This window comes from Bubalus bubalis, chromosome 5 (genome assembly GCF_019923935.1).
Source record: "Bubalus bubalis isolate 160015118507 breed Murrah chromosome 5, NDDB_SH_1, whole genome shotgun sequence".
Lineage (NCBI taxonomy): Eukaryota > Metazoa > Chordata > Mammalia > Artiodactyla > Bovidae > Bubalus > Bubalus bubalis.
In genome coordinates, this window is record NC_059161.1 from 114546071 (window position 1) to 114566488 (window position 20418).

General features: G+C 48.6%; 1 protein-coding gene across 3 annotated transcripts in view; it reads left to right on the forward strand.

The window, feature by feature from the left end:
* Positions 1-20418, forward strand: part of OPCML (opioid binding protein/cell adhesion molecule like) — a 1072271-nt gene that overhangs the window by 411461 nt on the left and 640392 nt on the right. The window lies entirely within an intron of this gene.

Sequence of the window (20418 nt, forward strand, 5' to 3'; positions counted from 1 at the left end):
AAAATGATTCTTTAGTAGATCGGTGTTGAATGGTACACTAAGAAATCACTAGGGCCTGAATTACTGTTTGAGTTCTAATTTAAAAGGGCAGTGTTTTAGGTAGAAGATATGAGAGTCATATTTAACCTCCACTTAAATTAATTAATTAAAAAAGAAATACAGTTAAAACAAAAAACAAAAAACACTGATGGGTGAGGTGACTCAGTCTCACCATGTGAGATTCTGTGGAAGCAGGTGAGGCTGAGCAGGAGAGCTGGGGTCAGGACCTATGCTTCCTGCTTCCAAGCCAAGTAGCAACCCCCTCATCGCCTTAGACTCCCCACTGTCCTTCCACAACTATATTCTGCCCACCCCACACCTGCTTCCAAGCGGAGCCTAATCTCCTTTGATCTCATCTTAATGGTGAACAGGGTGCCTCAGGTTTTCAAAGCCAGACGTTCTCTAGCAATGCCTTGGTCAATACTTGCCTCCCAGATATGAAGTTCTCTGTGTCTAAACTGAGTCTCTCAGCCATAGCTTAAGACCAGTTTATGGGAAACCAAAATTTGAATTTAAAAATTGATGCTCATCGAATTTAACAATTGTTCTTATTTGCTTATTTTTGGCTGTGCTGGATCTTCATTGCTGCACTCAGACTTTCTCCAGTTGCGGTGTGTGGGCTTCTCACTGCGGTGGCTTCTCTTTTTGTGGAGAACGGGCTCTAGGGTGCGGGCTCAGTAGCTGTGGCAACATGGGCTTCGTTGTTCTGTGGCATGTGGATCCTCCCAGACCAGGGTCACACCCATGTCCCCTGTGTTGGCAAGTAGATTCTTCACCACTGGACTACCAGGGAAGTCCCGATCTTCATCAGTTTTTCATTATGCATCTGAAAACATTAATGTCTAAGAATGATGGGACATGAAGGCTATCTATTGAGTGCTTTGCGTGTGCTTTTCAGCGTGCCAGGCTCTGGAGCAGAACCACCCAGGTGTGAGTCCTGGTTCTGCGACTTACTAGTCATTTGTTCTAGATGAGTTGTTCTCCTCCGTTAGCTACTTTCCTTGGAGAAGGAAATGGCACCCCACTCCAGAACTCTTGCCTGGAAAATCCCATGGATGGAGGAGCCTGGTGGGCTACAGTCCATGGGGTCGCGAAGAGTTGGACATGACTGAGCGACTTCACTTTCCCTTTTCACTTTCAAGCATTGGAGAAGGAAATGGCAACCCACTCCAGCGTTCTTGCCTGGAGAATCCCAGGGACAGCAGAGCCTGGTGGGCTGCTGTCGATGGGGTCGCACAGAGTAGGACACGACTGACGTGACTTAGCAGCAGCAGCAGCAGCTACTTTCCTTGTCTATAAAATGAGAATAATAATGACACTTAGCAAAATAACAAGACCTTCTCTCTAGGTCTCTTCTGTGGTTGGACACAGTGTGGAATCTGATCTTCCTGCTGGTTGAAAATAACCAAGACAGGTCTCTGCTCTCAAAGAATTTGCCATCTAGTTAGGGAGAGGAGGCAGGGACATGAAAAAGTTAATTAGGAACAAAGATTAAAATAACAGTTCCAGACAACAATAGAAAAGATGTCACAGGGCTGTGTAAGATTAATTGCCAAATGACTTCTTTACACAATAGCAATTCAGAGAAAGGAGGAATCCTTTAAGATTGGGAAGTCTACTGAGCTCATCAGCCCCTCCTTCATCCCTGCACAGTGAGAGGGGGAGCCTTGCCTGCACCCAGGGTCAGCCCCCCCGAATCCTCCCAGTCTATGCAGACTTCCAGCCTCTTCCTGGGGCTCCAGGCAGCTGCCTGGGCCTCGCCTTAGTTTATGATCTCATCTCCCCCCATAACAAGAGCAGGTTCACGCTAATATGCTCCAGAATTCCTAGAACCTGAGATGTCTGTTCTGTTAGTAGTGCAGGTCGCTTTTTATTACAGGTGGCAAAGATACCACTGAACTCAATCCAGCTTTTTTAAATGTGAATTTATGGGCTCAATGGCTGAACAGATTCAGAGGTGAATTCCTGGCTCCAGACACCACTGGATCCCTGCGGCCAAGTGGCCTGAACAGGCCTCTGTCTCCCCATCCCTTTGACCTATTCTCCTCAGTGATGAAGGGAATGTCACTCTCTGCACGAGAGAGGCCTCTTCTCAGCCATTGCGACAGCTAATAATCACCAGGGATGAGCACAGGCCGTCTCCCCGATCTCAGAACACTCCCTTCCAGGATGCTGTGCTCTCACCAGCTGCACTGACTGCCCAGGTTAAGAGGGGGCCTCCTCCAGACCAGGGGACGGCCAGACTGGAGGAGGTGGGCTGTGCGCCCTGCAGGGCTGGAGCTGGAGCTGGGGACGGGCGATGGGCTCTAAGGGGTCACCCTTCCTACCGTGAAGCCGAAACATGTCTCCCTTGGCTTGCTGCTGGCACAAAGTGTGTATCGTAGTATGTGCTGTGACATGATACACTTGCCAACAGCGATGTCTTCCTGGGGGAAGGATCTAACTCAGGAAAACTGGATGAGGCAGGGTGGGGGCTGTGTGCATGGGTAAAGAGGGCACTGGTGGGGAAGGATGGACCCCAGGGAGGACAGACAGTGCCCATTTGAGGAACCCAGGGTGGCAGGTCCCCCCAGGAAGAGGCTGTTTCTCTCTGGATTTCTCTAAAACCTGTCTCCATAACCCTGCAGTACGTGTGCTCCCGATTTCTCACGCAGAGGATTAAGAGCATGGAATGGAGGCCGTGGGGGCGTTGTGATGGGGTCAGCCTCCAAGGAGAGATTCTAGTTTTCTGCCTCCAGTTTAATGGGACCACCAGGATTATTAAAAATCCACGGGCAGCGAGCGCCCTCTGGTGTTTGAGCAGTGCCAGTGCAGTTCTGAGAGAGGAGAAAGGCTCAGGGGACCCTGGCGTGTTAGTGGGGATGTGACTTCCAGGGCACTTCCTTCTCGGCACTGAAGAGGAGCCAGGGGCCTCGACAGGATCAGTGAAAGACTCTCAGCTGCCAAATCCCACAGGCTTTCACTTTGTTTCTATTTTCCTTGGCACAGGCCAGGGAGTGGCTCTTACGCCCTCTTCGCGGCAGGTTGTCCTTGCTGGTTTGCACAGGACCTTAACGCCACAGCACGCGGGCAGTGGGCCTTGTTACTGCCGTGATCACGCATCCGCTGTAAACCATGTGCAGAGTGGGTTGTTGTCCCTTTAAGTCAGTGATTTAATCCCTCGTTGCTCCTGTCCACCACCCGCCCTGGTGCTGAGGTTGTTTGCATTGCTCTGTGCACTGAGTCTGTTACTTCTCATCCCTGAAGGGTCTCCACCTGTGTGCCCACCACCTATGGCCTTCCCATCAACCAGGTTATGTACAACTTAAACATTTTCAGGCTCCTTCATGGGAACAGTCCTCCAGGGCACATCCTTGCCAATGTCTCTTAAGGACCCGATAATAACTGGGGGCTGACACAGACCCAGCAGTGAAAATGCTATGTCAAAGGGCTATATATTAAATTATACTCCTTCCTTAATCTAAGTGCAACTTGATCCCTGTCCAGACTTCCTGTTCCCCTACAACCACTTATATCTCTACCTGTCCAATCTTTAGCAGTCAGTTAAGTATAAAGTCCATTCTGAAGGAGATCAGCCCTGGGATTTCTTTGGAAGGAATGATGCTAAAGCTGAAACTCCAGTACTTTGTCCACCTCATGCAAAGAGTTGACTCATTGGAAAAGACTCTGATGCTGGGAGGGATTGGGGGCAGGAGGAGAAGGGGACAACAGAGGATGAGATGGCTGGATGGCATCACTGACTCGATGGACGTGAGTCTCAGTGAACTCCGGGAGTTGGTGGTGGACAGGGAGGCCTGGCGTGCTGCGATTCATGGGGTCGCAAAGAGTCGGACACGACTGAGCGACTGATCTGATCTGATCTGATCTGTAAAGTGATCTGATTTCACCTTCTTATTTTAATCTGCATTTATTTGATCACCAGTGAGATATGGGTGTCTTCCAGTGATTGACCACCATTTGAGTTTCTTCTTTAAACTGTCCATTCATAACTTTTTGCCTATACTCCATTAAGATTCTTTTCTTTTTTTCTTTCTGGGTGATCTGAAGAATTCCTTTGCAGAAACAAAGTGTTGTTCCTTGGTGTTTTATACATTGTAAACATTTCCCCCCAATAAATCAACTGTGTTTAAACCACATACCAAATGTGTTTCTTTTGTTGAACAGAAAATCTTCTGACATACTCAGAGTCATCACATTTTCCTTGTGCTTTTTGCCTTTGAAGTTATTTATAGAAATTCAGGAAATTCTTCCCAGTCCTAGTTCACAAAGACTCACTCCGACATTTCCCTCTATTGATTATATAATTTCACATTTCAGTTGTTAAATCATACAGAATCCAGCTTTGCAGATACCATTCTGCAGGGCTCTTACATTATTTTGCTTTTGATTTTGGACTGTTTTCTACTTTTTAATTGCACAAGATATCATACCAAGTCCCCAAGGAAACTGGAGGCAGACCAGCAAAGCTTGAACCTCATTCCTCGTGTTTATCTTCCCAAGTCCAAAGGAAAAGTCCCGGAGTCTTTTCCTCAGGGTGGACGGGGCACAAGATTGCCTCCAAACATCCCTAGAGATTCCCAGCCTTCCTGATACCCGCACAGATTGGGATCTTTAAACAGCTCACAGGGCTATTTAAGAAGCTTGGAAAATGGCTTGGTGGATTTCCTCAGTCTCACACGAGGGAACCCAGGACTCAGAAAGAAACTAGCTCTAGCCATCCATAACCTAGGAACTCTGTCTGTTGCAGAATCCTTTAACAAAAATGCAAATCCTTGCATTTTCCTTCAAGGAAAAATGCCTCAACTGCCTGCTGTAGGTAGGTTGACAGGGAAGAGCAAAGTAAATCACACGTGCTAACTTCAGTCCAGCAGTGACCGTCACTGGTTGATCACCAAGTTATTTCCCCACACTACCTTTTACATGTACTGCCACTGGTAATTGATCAGAGCTGGTGTAAGAACTGAAAGCTCCTTTGTTTGGCTTTCATCTGCCTGAGGGACAACCAGGTAAACTTTGTGCCAGAACCTGAAGAATTATGAGTTAGGAAATAGGTTTCATCAACTCTAATCCACCCTGAGAGCTGATCGTGATGGTGAGGCTGGTGGTGATGGTGATGGTGGATGATGGTGATGATAATGATATAGTGATGTAATGGTGATGATGTGGTGATGGTGATGATGCTGAAGATGATGGTGATAATATAGTGATGCTGCTGCTGCTGATGATAATACCGATAGTGATGATGGTGATGATGATATATTGGTGATGATGGCAAAGGTGCTGAGGATACGATGGTGGTGATATTGTGATGGTGATGATGGTGGTGATGAGGGTATAATGGTGATAATGGGGATGGTGATGATGGTGGTGGTAGCCTGCATTCTCACATGGGTTACAAGGGTGAGCCAGTGAAGGTGTGGCCTAGAGGTCTACATAGCACAGGGAAGTGGAGAGCTCAATAATTCATCCTAGAAACGACCCTTTCTTTGAAAACCTCAGTCTTTCAGGTAGAAATATATTTGGAGTCAGGGATGGTGGCAAATATTTGGAATGGTAAATGTACAATTAGAAGCACCTAATTGTTCACCAAATATTTGCATGCATTCACTTGAAAGGGAATCTACAAACTGCTAAGTAAGTAAAGTGTAAAATATTACATATTCCATTAACCTGTTTATAGAAAAGAAAGTTTCACAGATTTTATATACATTTAGACATGCAGGAGTAAATTATGGAAGATTGCACCCTGTGTTTCTAAAATTCTAAAATCTAAGGAGATGAGAGAGGCAGAGACTATGGATTTGACATTAGACGTTTTGTACTTTTCAACATGCTTCAATGAACATGCATGACTTTATAATTCAAAAAACTGAAGAAATAGAAGAACTACTGGAAAATTGGGATTTGGAAGAAAGGTTTGGTTGCTGTCTGGTCTTCCTGGCTCTGGAAGGGTCCATGCTTTGTGCAGGCCCAGCTCTGTCCGAGGGAGAGAATGCCTCAGGCCTAGGGGAGCAGGGGGGCATCCTGGTGTCCTGGCTTGCCCTGAACAATCTCCTTGTCCAGATTACATGCTCTGAGTCCCCAGGCAGGGTCACAGTTTTTCTCGTCCAAACCTTCTTTGCAGGCCTCTGGTGTGAGGCATCAATAAAGCAGCCTTCACGTGCAAACAGGGATATCCAGCCTCAGAGCAGAAAGGCCCGCAGCAAATGGAGGCCTTCCATATAGCGTCTGAACCTCCCACACAGTTCAGCACCAGCCCACAGCTTTCTCTAGTCCCTCCAGTGGGGAAATGTTGTCCTTCCTTTAGAGAGACGCAGGAAGGATGAAGGGATTGACCTGTTACGTGGCCTTATTCCTGTCTGTGTCTTTATTAAGGGGAAGGCTCTGAGATCCAAGGAACCTCTCTCTCTCCCTGGAGAAACTTGGCTTCTGTACGACCCAGTGATGACAGGCCACTGTGCGAGTCTAGCAGATTGCCAAACCAGTCCTGACGATGCCACAGAAACATCGATCCCGCAGTCACCTCTGATATCTATTCACGCCAGTATTCTGCATCCTTGCAGCTACTTCAAGAGAGAGAATCCACACTCAGCCTTTCTGTCTGAGAAAATGCAGCTGAGGCTGAAGGAAGTGGGGGCATGACAGAGGTGGACATCTGCTCCACTCACTCTCTCCCTTCTGCTTTGACTCCCGGGTCCTGAAGAGCAGATACCATTTCCTCAGCAGCTGGGGATGCCTGAGAAAAAGAGAGTGCACAGGGATGGCTGGGTTCTGTGCATGGCTGTTCACCTTTGCGACTCGCTGTGGACAGTTTTTAAATGGCCTGAAAGATGGCTCTCTTTTCACCTATTTTAAGCATTTTTAATGCTGAGAAGCATGTATTGCAAAGGGATTGGTAATGAGGTATAACCATGGACATGACCAAACTCATGGCTACTCATATTCTTGCAAAAGTAAAGTAGCAAATTAGATTAGCGCCAGCAGCAATGTCCTGTCCCTCAGCATCTGTGAACAATCCATCTTGTTGGCTTCATCAGAGATCTGGGCATCATGGGTCTGGACTATGAGATCTGGGCATCATGGGTCTGGACTACCTTTTGGGTATTATTCCCCCTCCCCTCCTTGCTCCCAGGTCTCAGCTTCCATCTTTTTGGGAGCTGAGCTAAAGTTCCTCTAAAATCTCATGGTAAGAGTCTCTCTGTGCTCCCATCAGCTTTTTCTCCACCTGAAAGGGAGCTGGAATGCACAGGATATAACAGACCAACATCATGAAATATGGTTAAGAGTTATAAGAACTGCACCTCCTACTGGCCAGAGTACAGAGTGAAAGTCGCTCAGTTGTGTCCGACTCTTTGCCACCCCATGGACTGTACAGTCCCTGGAATTCTCCAGGCCAGAATACCAGAATGGGTAGCCTTTCCCTTCTCCAGGGGATCTTCCCTACACAGGAATTGAACTGGGGTCTCCTGCACTGCAGGCGGATTCTTTACCAAGTGAGCTATCAGGGAAGCCAAGAGTGCAGAGAAGGGCCACCATTATACCAGCATCTGAAAAAGAAAACCTGGGACCTGGTTTCTTAGTTCAGTTCAAACAATATGCACGGTTCCCTCATATAAGATCAGAGGCCAGAGTCACGGAGGTCAAGCAGCTGTTTCACTCAGTGGTCTTAGAAAAATGAAAGATTATGATTTGAAATGAATTCTAGAAAGATATAGATGTTCCAAGTAGATTTGCATACTGAGAGAAAGAAATGTGGATTGATTCATTCTGTATGGCCCCAAGGGCTCTCTAAAGATTGAACAAGCTCTCTCAGCAAATAATGAATGAGATTCCCATTACCGGAGTCATTCGTGTAGAGGATGGATGGCTCGGGGTGGAGGGTGGATTCATGTTTAAGAATGTACGTTTTGGAATAAGTCAAACTGGCTTTGAATTCTGGCTGTGCAATATACAATCCGTGTGACCTTGGGCCATGTTGTAAGCTGTTTATATATTTATAAAACAGATGTGATAAGTCATTGCTCTTCCTTTAAGGGATTCAGTGGCTTTTCAACGAGATGACGTCTATAATTGTTTGGCTGTTTGTACTTGACTGGCCATAGCATTGTTGAGGGTGAGAGTGTCAAGACCAGAAGGTGTTTATTTTGCTCACGATGTTTAACTCCACACTCATGAGGCGCTGGCTGAGAGCCTGCTCTGTGGCCGGCACGGTGCTGATATGCCTGCCAAGGACGCAGATAAATGGGGTTCGCATCACCCCCACCTTCACGGCCTCTGGATTCTGTGAGTGGTTGTATAAATGGCAGGAAAGGTACCAACCTCCCTTGAGGGTCAAACGCTGAATGCAGCTGGAACACCTCTCACAGAGTTCGGCTCCTGTGAGGTTTTGCATCTCCACCGTGGGAACCTTGCTAGTAATGCTGTCCCTTGGCATCACTTTTCCTCGGTCCCTGCCGGGGTCCAGCCCCGGCTGATCCAGGGTATTCGAAGGAGAGACGGCATAGGCGAGGGTCAGGAAACAACTGCTTAATTAAACGTTAAGTAAGGATATGAAGAGTAATAGAATGAGGATAGCTCAGTAGGAAAGTTCAGTGGAGAAAAGAGGCTGAGTAGCTTGGTTTACGTGGGAGACCAATAAAACTTCAAGACAAGAAGTTTGCACTTACATAGGCCGCAGGCGTCCTTCCGTTCTCCCGAAGGAGAGGAGACACTGAGGCCTCCCCGGTTGGATCTTAGAAGCCCAGGCATAATTAGCAAGCATGGCGGGTTCCGCTCTCCAGATGGAGACTCAGCCAGAATTTGAAAGAGAGAGCGACATGGGGAGACCAAGTTTCAGTGAACAAGGCCCGCACTTTATTTTCCAAAGTAGTTTTTATACCTTAAGTTGTGCATAGAAGATAATGGGGGAAGGGGTGGAGTCATGCAAGGACAGCAGTTCCTGGTCCTAATCGAAGCCAGGCTTTCAAACTTATCATATGCAAAAGTTCAGGTGAATTACATCATCTTCTGGCCAGGAGGCCTGTTAACATTTTAAGAAACTTATTTTTCTCTAAAGGTGATTATTCCAAAGTCAGGCACCAGCCTCCAAAAAAGCATTGGACAAAGCTGCATTTTACATTTCTATACACCCATTATATCAATCAATACACTGCCAAGGACACAGTAGGTAAGGAGTATGGAGACTTAGCGGCAAACATTGGCCCAACAAGTGAAAAACCCTTCACCAATACAATTTCTAATCAATCTTTTAACTACTCAAAGGAATAGTTCTAAACTGTTTAGACAGTTTAGAACATCTCCTGCCTCTCACAGTTGGGAGGCTCTGAACAATCACATGTGGCCGGAAAAACCTATTCAGGCAGGCTAGAGGACTTCCAAAGGAGTTTGTAGGTTGAAACACTGTCACACCCAGGAATTATTAACTGGAGCTGTAAGCTAACTCTTTTTTTCAGAGAGAGGTAGTGGGGGACAGCCCCTATAAAGTCAGAGGTGTAGGTGAAAGCACAAAGCAGAAAGTAGGCAGACTCAGGTTTGAGGGGTAGATGCTCGAAAATTTCCAGGGGGACTCCTGAGGCTCGATCCCGCCTTTGCGTATGCCAAGCCTCCTTCCTCATGACCTTTGTCATGGACGGAGTTCCTCACGCTGGCTCCCGGCAGTGATAGAATTCCAGTTGAGCTATTCCAGATCCTGAAAGATGATGCTGTGGAAAGTGCTGCACTCAATATGCAATATGCACTCAATATGCAATATGCCGGCTCCCGGCAGGTCCCCAGGGACTACTAGAATGTACCGGATCTCACACTGGCTATGTCCCTGCTCGCATCCTTTCTGCCCAACTTTTACTCTGGGCAGTGCAGGGGTGAGGAACTTCACACAGATGTCAACAGGGAGCGCCTCATCTCTGCCGCACCTGGCTCCTCTACCCTGGGGCTTGGCAGGTGCCTGCAGGAAGCTGCTAAGTGCTCAGGCATTAATTAACCTGAGTGTGAGACCATTAACATGCCATGGTGCCACCTGGCAGGGGTGGAAGCGGAGGTGGACAGTATGTCTTCCCTCTCTACACTCGGGCAGGTAACCCGGGTGTATAGTTACAGGGCTCCTTAGAAGGGCACTGCAGCATTGAACTCACCTGTTCCTCAGCTCACTCAAGCTCTCTCCTCTGTACTGGCTGTTTCCCCTTCCACCGCTCACCCCTGCCAGGGTCACTTCCACGAGGAACCATCTTTGCACAAACCCTACGTCGAGCTCTGTTCTCCTGACTGAGACACACCCGGTCAGCAAAGTCTGTATCACGAACCTCAATCAGTATCTCTCCTGTCTCTGTGACTCACTCTCTGGTCCTGAGGACCCAGATGTTTGCTGGTGAGGAGGCCGTGTCAGCGGTTGTCCCTTGATGGAGACTTGTCAGGTGGCTCCATGCAGACTGTACCGCCCCCCTCCTGAGACTAGGGCTGTGCCCAGAGGCAACTCTTCTCTAATAGGCGGGGAAGATGATTTTCGGACGGGTGACCATACGGCAGTTCCACAATGCAGCTCGTGCCCTATAGACTGACTTCAGCCAGCCCCTAGAGGCCAGTGGGGCGAGGGTGAGAATGAGTCGAACTTTTGGGTAATACCCCATAGCTGTGACGTGTGAGAAGCTCTGGAGTGTCATTAGCCATACCCTCTTCTCTGTTTTCTCCTTCTAAACGCTTTTACCCCTCCCTAAATCTCACAGGGGATTATGCTGCCATTACCTTTGACTTATTTTAAATATTTCATCTCTCACTTATTTCCTTAAGTACAAAGTTCCTTACTAGCATTTTGAATGATTATCATAGTAGATTTTTTTAAATTAAGGTATAATTCACATACCATAGAATGTATGCCTCTGAAGTGTATAATCCCCTGGTTTTGGGCACATACAAGGCTGTACGTCAACAACATCCGTTAATTTAGGCCAGTTTTATCACCATTGCAGAAACCCTTACCCCTTAGTAGTCGCACTCCCCGCCATCCATACACACAGCAGGAGGCTTTCATCTCCCTACTGCTGTACTTGTTTTGCCTGTTCAGGTTTGAGAGCCGTGGGTCAGCACATAACACTCTTCCAGGAACAGAGGGAGGGGGATCACAGGGCTGTACTGGATTCACCATCTCTACTTAACTACTTACCTACTTCACGACTTTGGACAAGCATTTTATCCTTTCTGAGACCATTTCCCATTTATGCAATGAGAGGATTGGGCTCTTTCAGGACGATTTGCTCTAGGATTTGCAAGATCTTAGGGAGAGAGGGTTTTACAGGAGGCCCATGGATGCTAAGTCTTCAGAATTTTGAGTGAATGTTGATTGGCACGTTTTTCTGGAGAAGAGTCCAAACGTTTAGAAAATTATAAGAGAGGCGGTGCCATCCCCATTACTGGATAAACAAGGATGGAGATGAAGAGCAGTGGGTGTGATAGCATCTCACTGTGGGCCACTTTCCACATTCGAGGAAGCAGTTTTTGACCTGCCCATAAGACAGGACAGGGCTATGGTGCACAGCACCCGTTGATTCTGGGGCCCGCGTTTTGTCTTTAAGCCCCTCTATTGCCTTGAAAGAGCATATGTTTTGGAATCAGAAAGGTCTTAAGTCTCATTTACACATCGAAATATGCAACACGTAATGCTAAAGGCTTGGGACAATAAGAGGATTTTCAAAAGGGGTTTCAGAAATAGTAAACGTGCAGCAAATCACATTTGTATCCTCATTCACTCATGAGAAGGGATCATGGCTAAGTCTTTTACTGAATACACAGTACAAGTATTTACATGTGTTTGTACATATGTACACATGAATTTTTATGGCTGAGTGGAGTTGTCCAGATGTCTGAGCTTTACTTAACCCATCTCCCTTAATTGTCCAGGAATGTCCCTAGTCCGGTGGCTAAGACTCCATGCTCCCAAAGCAAGCGGCACGTGTCCAATCCCCAGTCAGGGAACTGTAGCCCGCATGGCGCAACTAAGATTAAAGATCCCGCATGCCACAATTAAGACCTGGAGCAGCCAGATAAATAAATATTATAAACCGACAAGCAGAAAAACCTTTGGTTGTCCTCATCCACCTCACTGCTCAGGTGGGGCCAAGCCGGGCCCCTTGGTGAGATCTGAGCGACTGTGAATGTGCCGCCTGTCTCAGTGCTTCACATGCTCCAGCACGAATGAGACGTGTCTGAGGTGCGTGCACAAACACTCCCGTCATTTGGCCCTTGGAGACGGTGCTCACTGCAGACCCAGGCTCCCTTTCCTTAGCCCCTTTCTGGGTGAGCTTTCACATTCACGTTGATGGGTGGGGAGGAGCCTGCTTTACCTGGAGAGGGTACTGTGCATCTCAGGGGCTTGGTGTCTGCCTCGAAGTTTGCAGAAACATCAGGAAGCTCAAGGTGTGACCTCCCCTGCCCCCATCGTGGTCCTCACAGAGTCCAGTCAACAGCAGTCGATCCTCAGCCCACATGTCCTTCACATCACCTTGCACAGGGTTCCCTCCTCCTGCTTACAGCTGCCTGCCCTGACTACCCAGGCAGCAGGAGCCCCGGCAATGGGAGATAATTACAATATTAGCTTAGACACAACATAATTACAAAGGAAACCACTGATAAACAACATGGATTTATGCATTCCGAAATCAACTGTTGCTTAGGGTTATATCCTCCTTAGGACTTAGCCACACTGCTGTTCTCCTCTCTGGGTTTGACACCTGAGTGTGGAGGGTGTGTAAACTTGTCCCTCTGGCCACACACAGTGAAACCTCAAGCTGGACTTATAGTCTCCCTTGTTCCCAGGTGGATACCTGCCTTCACTTTCTCCATAGGGGAGCAGGGTAGAGGTTGTAAAAACGTGAGCCCAAAGACACCAGTAGGAGAGAATTTAGCAACTGGCAGAAGCAGGGCCAGGGGTTCCAGGAGAGTTAGACAAACAGGGGCAAGCAGGGAAATACAGAAAATTGACATTGAAAGTTGCATGTTTGAAAGACACGCCAGGCTTTGCTTGCTGCAGAGCTAATTATTATGCAAATTTATGCTAATAAACCCTGCCTCCAATGTTGTTGAGAAGCTGCCTTTTCCCGTTAACATAGCTGTAATGAGAGGTAAATTTGTAATGCAGATGCCCGAGGTAATATATCCTAAATCACTTTATGGTGTAAAGGACTCTCTCTCACCCCACCCGACACAAATGTCAATTTAAATTAGTTTTCGCTTTGCATATTTATTGAAGCTTTATTTATTGTTAATATGTTCTAAGGACACCAACTAAACAGACCCCACTCCTTGTCAGAAGTGGAGTTGAGCACAGAGCTGGGACTGGCATTTGCTCATCCCGAGAGAGGGCAGACTTTTCTCTTCTCCCAGTTGGAGCCCACATCAGCTCTGATGATGCCAGCACCCCCCTGGGGCTCCCTTCTCCTCTGAGCCGGCTGTCACATCGGGCTATGCGGGAGAGGGCTGTTCTTGGATGGCGTTTATCACAGGGAGTGAGGAGTCAGGAGGGAAGCCTTTGTCTCCTCTGTCTGTGTGTGTGTGTGGTACCCAGGGCTGCAGAAACTCGCTCCTGCCCATAGGGAAGGACATGGGGTTCAGGTGGCACCAACTGTCCCCTTCTGAACCTCACTGGCACGTGCCTGCACTCAGGCACACTTTCTGCTGGCAGTCCTTAGTCTGACTCTCTTGTATGCTTCCCCTTGGTGTTTACACTGGGCTCAAGCATGCACACGCCTCCACTCGCCCTGCACCCCAGCTGTGGCGCTGCAGCACCCCGACTCTCAGGAATGGGAAGGGACAGCATAGGAGTCCTTGAAAAGTTTCCTGCAGGTAATTCTGCCTCTGGGTGAGGAAATGGTCCTAAACCATGAGGGATCATCTAGTTCAGGTTCTGTCACTTTTTCAAAAATTAAGGAGCCTGTTGTGTGTGAGGGTACAGTGTGAAGTGGTTCACATCTGCTGTCCCTTGCTTGCAGTCACTGGTGGGCTGGTAGGGCGATGCTGTCTTGGGGATCAGGAGGCTGAGGCTTTGTGAGCTTAAACACCTGCCCACGTTGGCCTACCTGCTACACACGGCAGCTCTAACTCAAATGTGCGTTTATCAGGCTCTAAAGCTCAGGGTCTTTTCAAGGCACAGTTCTGTTCCCTCACTACCATTGTTAGCACAAGTCCGTGTGCCTGACGCAGAGTGGGGCCAAACAAACCCGAACAATAGTTTCGAGCAGAGAAAGGTTCATTGCAGGGCACTTAGCGTGGTTCATGCCCTGAAAAGCCCTGAGCTCCCGAAAGGCCAGCAAAGCATTTCTAAAAGCCAGGTGAGGGAGGAGGTGTCGCAGGGTCTGTGATCAGTTTGTGCACAATTTCTCTGATTGGCTGGTGGTGGGGAACCAGGCAGCTGTCACAGGGGTTAACTTATCAGTCAGTAGGCTCCAGGAACCTGGGGCTGTGTGCTCATGGTCATCAAGTAGTTAACAGCTGCCTTTTGGTGGGGGAGGTTTCTTTCTACATCTGCAAAAACAACTCAGGAAATGTACATCAAGTACTGTTGTCTAGGTGCTGTAGAGAGGCCCTGAAGCAGAGCATGTGAGGGAAGGCCGGTTTCCAGAAGGCTCCGTGGTATCCTGCTCAGTTACACTATCTCAGTAAATTCCAGTTTTTTGTTTCTTCTGTAAGTTTAAGGGGCTTCCCTGGTGGCTCAGCAGGTAAAGAATCTGCCTGAAGTGCAGGAGACAAGGGTTCAATCCTTGGGTCGGAAAGATCCCCTGGAGAAGGGCATGACAACCCACTCCAGTACTCTTGCTTTCAGAATCCCGTGGACAGAAGAGCCTGGAGGGCTACAGTCCATGGGGTCACAAAGAGCCGGACATGACTGGTGACTAAGCAGCATAAGTTTAAGAAGTTGGATCTGATGGTCTTAAAAATTCTCTGATCTCTCTCGCTCCAAATTATATGATTAATACGTTATGATGAGGTAAATAATTGTCTCCTCATTCTGATTGTCTCCTCTGCCTTTTACTGTGGACTAAGTGGCAACCCACTCCAGTGTTCTTGCCTGGAGAATCCCAGAGACAGCAGAGCCTGGTGGGCTGCCGTCTCTGGGGTCGCACAGAGTTGGACATGATTGAAGCGACTTAGCAGCAGTAGCAGCAGCAAGCTGAAGCCAGTGCCCTGCGCAAAGGTTGATGGCCGAGGCTGCCCACCTCTTCTCATGCTGTGTGTTTATTCGAGGGTTCCTGAACCTCAGTGGTTCTGACACCAGCGTGGGCAAACTGGTCTGTGAAGAATCTGGGCTGGCGGAACACAGAAAGGTGCAAACCAGGTCTGTTCATTCACACATACATACATTCAATTCTCGTCAAGAAGCCTATCTGTGCAAAATGTCAGGGACCTAACTTTTTCCTTGCTAGCATAGCTCCTTTGAGACGAGTTATCCTGCCAGGTCCTCTAAGAACATGTGAACTCAGGACATGGGGCAGCGTATCGGCTGTTCGTGCAGGTAGTTCAGAGCATGAATTTATCAGAAACCAGAACCCGAGTCGGGAAAGACAGAGAGGACAGACACGATGAAGAAATGGCCTGAGTGCCGGCTTGTGTTTTTGCCGTTCAGGCCTGGAACAGAATTGCCACTGCTGGGTGTTTCCTGTATGTAAATAAAAACCCAACTAATATGGATTTTTTGGTTCAGGTGTATTAAGGGAAGGGCTCCAAAATCACTGCAGATGGTGACTGCAGCCATGAAATTAAATGACGCTTACTCCTTGGAAGAAAAGTTATGACCAACCTAGATGGCATATTGAAAAGCAGAGACATTACTTTGCCAACTAAGGTCCATCTAGTCAAAGCTGTGGTTTTTCCAATAGTCATGTATGGATGTGAGAGTTGGACTATAAAGAAAGCTGAGTGCCAAAGAATTGATGCTTTTGAACTGTGGTGTTGGAGAAGACTCTTGAGAGTTCCTTGACTGAAAGAGGATCCAATCAGTCCACCCTAAAGGAAATCAGTCCTGAATGTTCATTGGAAGGACTGATGTTGGAGCTGAAACTCCACTACTTTGGCCACCTGATGCAAAGAGCTGACTCATTTGAAAAGACCCTGATGCTGGGAAAAATTGAAGGCAGGAGGAGAAGGGGATGACAGAGGATAAGATGGTTGGATGGCATCACCGACTCAATGGACATGATGAGTTTGAGTAAGTTCCGGGAGTTGGTGATGGATAGGGATGCCTGGCATGCTGCAGTCCATGGGGTCACAAAGAGTCAGACACGACTGAGCGACTGAACTGAATTGAACTGAACTGAATCATTTATTGGCAATTTAGGGAAAAATTATCTGAGCAGAGTTCAAGGGCTTCCTCACCTCCCTGTACCCACTCCGCCCCTTAACCCTGAGTCTAAATCTGTCCCCAGGAAGCCAGAATGTCTTAATTCCACTTCAGAGGTACAGACTCCGACTTTAGGAACTAAACTAGGCTATCAGGCTGAGTCTGGAACCAGAACACAGTCTGTCTACATCTGTCTTGGATACTTTAAATAAACTTACTAGATTAATTTTAGTTGTGACGGTGTGCTGAGAAAGGGCTTTAAAAGGGTGTATTATTTCATGATTAGAAAAGAAATATATTTTCTTTGTTAAAAGTGAGAATAGTGAGTAATATAGAAGAAAAGAATGGCAATTACCTATAAATCTACCCTCAGAGATAACCATCCTTCAAGCCTCTCTGTGGACCATGAAACAGAGAGGGTGGGGTTTTGTCTGAATGTATCAGGAGCATTTTCGCAAAGCAGCCTGGACAGCGTGTCACTCCGGAAATGGGTGGACGTGGGTGTGAGCCACACAGGTGTCAGGGGTGGTGCGCTGGTCCTGGGGGTCAAGAGGCCACAGGGCAGATGACGGGGCAGGGTGGCCCGTTCCCCACCAGCGGCTCTGCAAGGTGCCCTCGGGCACAGAAATGTGTTTGCATGACCTTTCAAATCCCTCCTCCTCCATATGTCTTACTTTGCTCCTTGGTAACATAAGAAAAACTAGTACATCTCTAAATTTCTCTTCCGTCTGCAGTTTGTTCCACTCGATAAAGGAGTTGCAATTCTCCTGGCCTTGAGTTCTTTCCAGGGTTCAGTCAGAGTCAGGTCTGAGAGCTCCCAGATTTAGGAGTTCCTCATTCCAATCTTAAGGGGTCCCCCCACATAGATGAGAATGTGTGATCATTGAAGAAACGTAATCGGTGATTTATGGGAGGAGGAGTCTGGCGTCTGAATCCAGATGGGCCTGTTCAAGTTCAAGGTCTCCCTTTCCTGCTGTAGATCCCTGAGCTTCAGTTCTGTGAGCCTCAGATTCCTGTTAAATGGCACCACTTATACATACTTCAGAAGATTGTTATGGGTATAGGTAAGTGCATCCATATGGACGTGCGCCGCAGTCTCTCAAGCACATTATGCCATAAACGAGCAACAGAGGAAAGAGTAAGAACTGATTTCTTAGAATCAAATGCAATCAGTTTAGTAATTTTTTTTTTTTTTTTTACTGTATTTGTTTGGTGGTTTTTCTTTTTGGGTAGCCTCCACCTATATTATCTGCATGCAGCTTTACGAGGATGGCGGTACACAGAGCTGGAGGTGGAGCCTCACATGATGGATGAAGGGCCAGGGGTGTCCTGACAGCTTACACGGAGATGCACAGTGACTCTCTTCTTGCTGGTTCCACATGGCTCTGCCATAGGAAACCAGTACTGGGCTTCCCTGATGTCTCAGTGCGTAAAGAATCCACCCGCGATGCAGGAGATGGAGGAGATAAGAGTTCGATCCCTGGGTTGGGAGGATCCCCTGGAGGAGGAAATGGCAACCCACTCCAGTATTCTTGCCTGGAGAATCCTATGGACAGAGGAGCCTGGCGGGGTACAGTTCATGGGGTCACAAACAGTTGGGCAGGACTGAGCGACTCAGCAGCAGCAGCAGCAGTGAAAACCCTGCCAGACCCAAAGCAGGCTCTGAGTTTGGTCCCTTGAACTAACAAGAATCTCAATCAAGTCTCAGAATCTGGCCCCTGGTGTCTCTGCTGTAAATAGTGTGGCAGGGCCAGGCCTGGCATTGGTACTTTTATTTTCCCCCAAAGGCTCTTTCCAGTGCTATTATTTTGAGCGTTCAGAGGACATGTCTGCGTTCAGGAGGTGGCTGTGGTTGAGAATCCCAGTGTGTTCACCAGCTGTGGGATCGCTTTCCTGCCCAGGGGAAGGACCGCCAGGATGCTTGTGGGTGGGCCCTCCCAGCCTGTCACTCGCCTGCATGTGGTCCCGTCCTTGGTGAGCGGTGGTATAGACAGAGCATCCTGTCCACCTCCAGGTGGGGCCTTCAGGAGTGCCCATCACCTCTGACCCCTGGCCATCCCCCGCCACCCGGGTTTCATTTTCCTCCTGTTCTTGTCCCTGTGGACACATCCCGCAGGTTAGGTGGGGGTCTTGGTGACCGTCTACCTTGGGGATGGAATACGGACCCCTGTCTGCTTTGCCCCACGTTGTGGTGTCGGCACATAGTAAGTTTCAGGAATGTCTCTGGAGTATGATGAATAAAATCTTTCCTACATCCTCTGCCCGCCCCACGACAGGCTGTGTGGTCGTAGAGGCATTTGGGTCCCCTGCCCTGCCACAGCCATGCTGCCTATATCATTGCAGCCATGGGACAAAGGGGACCTTGCCCTTCTTGTGGGTCAGCCTGCCACCCAGGCTTCTCCTCGGAGGCAGGAAGATCATCTGCAACCACCTCGACCTCAGCTCTCAGCCCGGAAGCCTGTGGGTGAGGCGCAGTGCCCACAACTGGCCACAGGGTGGAGCCAGCACTCCACGAGTGAGCTGAGACGGGGCGCAGGGGAGGGGCCACTCCAGCAGCCCCTGCTCTCCTGATCCCTGTTCCCCGTCCCCTCCACGCTCTCCAGGGCTGCTCGCTGCCTGTCCTCTGCTCCCTTGGACCAGGGACACCTCTTCTCTTTGCCTCAGGCCCCCAAAAGGCCTCCAGATGAGGAACTTTAGGAAACGGGGCGGGGAGGGGGGCGGGTTCGTTTTTTGTTTTTGTTTTTGTTTTAGGATTTGAAAGCAGTATTTCCCAGGGCCCGTCTACAACTGACACATTCAAGTGATCAAATCCTGTTCACAGTAACCAGTTTGACAAAAAACATCCAGGAATTTTTTTTTTTTCCCCCAACTCAGAAGCCGCTTTGAAGATCTGTCTTGTATTAATAATCACAAACCGCTCTGTAAATGACCTTTTTTGAGCATGAAGCTGATGAAAACCTTATAGCATATAAATGGGACCCAGAGTCATCGTTCAAATCCTATTAAAGCAAGTGCGAATGCAGACGTACTTCCCGGCGGGGCTGGAACGAAGGACGCAGAGAATCTTCTAGAGCCGGAGAACCTCTCTGAAGACGTTTCACGAGCGTGCAATATACCTTCCGTTTTTTGTTTTTTGTTTTTTTTTTGGTGACACTGGAGACTGTCTTGCTGCTGGACTTAAAGGAGACAGGAGAGGTGGAAAGCGCCCAGGGGAGGAGCTAGGGCCCCAGCGGAGAAGGCTCTTGGTTGTTTTTCTCTCCGTTTTTGTAGAACAGGAGCCATCTGCGCTAGCTCTGCTGGTCTCTTATAGACTGAGCGGCCAGGAAGGGGAGGAAGGATGGACCTGCCCACTGGCCTGGTTGCTCTCTGGATGGGCAGGTCTCACCGCATGAGCTGGGAGAGTGACTCAGGTAAAACAGGAGGGCAGCAGGATCCCTAAAACCCAGACAGGTCCTCGAAGGACGCTAGGCGGTGCAAGGAGCCCAGTGGAAGTCTAGAAGGGGATGACAGAGGACAAGATGGCTGGATGGCATCACTGGCTCAATCTGGACATGAGCTTGAGGAAGCTCCGGGAGTTGGTGATGGACCAGGAAGCCTGGTGTGCTGCAGTTCATGGAGTTGCAAAGAGCTGGACACGAGTGAGCGACTGAATAACAAAACTCCCTTGATGGATGGATTACAGCCAACCAAGTCGGGTCTCAGAAAGGGTGCCAGCGATGCCGCTGCTGAGCCAACTCCAGCTCGGAACCGGGCCGGATGGTCAGGGCAGGAGCAGCCGAGCAGGGGCATGGTGCTGCCTCTGGGGATGCGGCAAACAGCCCTGGTGCCAGTGACATGTGAAAGTCCAAGAGGGGCCAGGAGGCCACACCGCTGAGAGGAAGAGATGCAGAGCAGGAAAGCAGGCAAGGCAGAACCATCTGGGCCAAGAGCTTTACCTGCCCCCTCGAGATGGAAACCCTCAACTGGCAAAGGACCCGTTCAACTCTAAGGCCCTGTCTTCTTAGACGCTAGTAATTGCAGCTGAAATATTCTGGGGACTCCTCGGGCCTGTTGGCAAC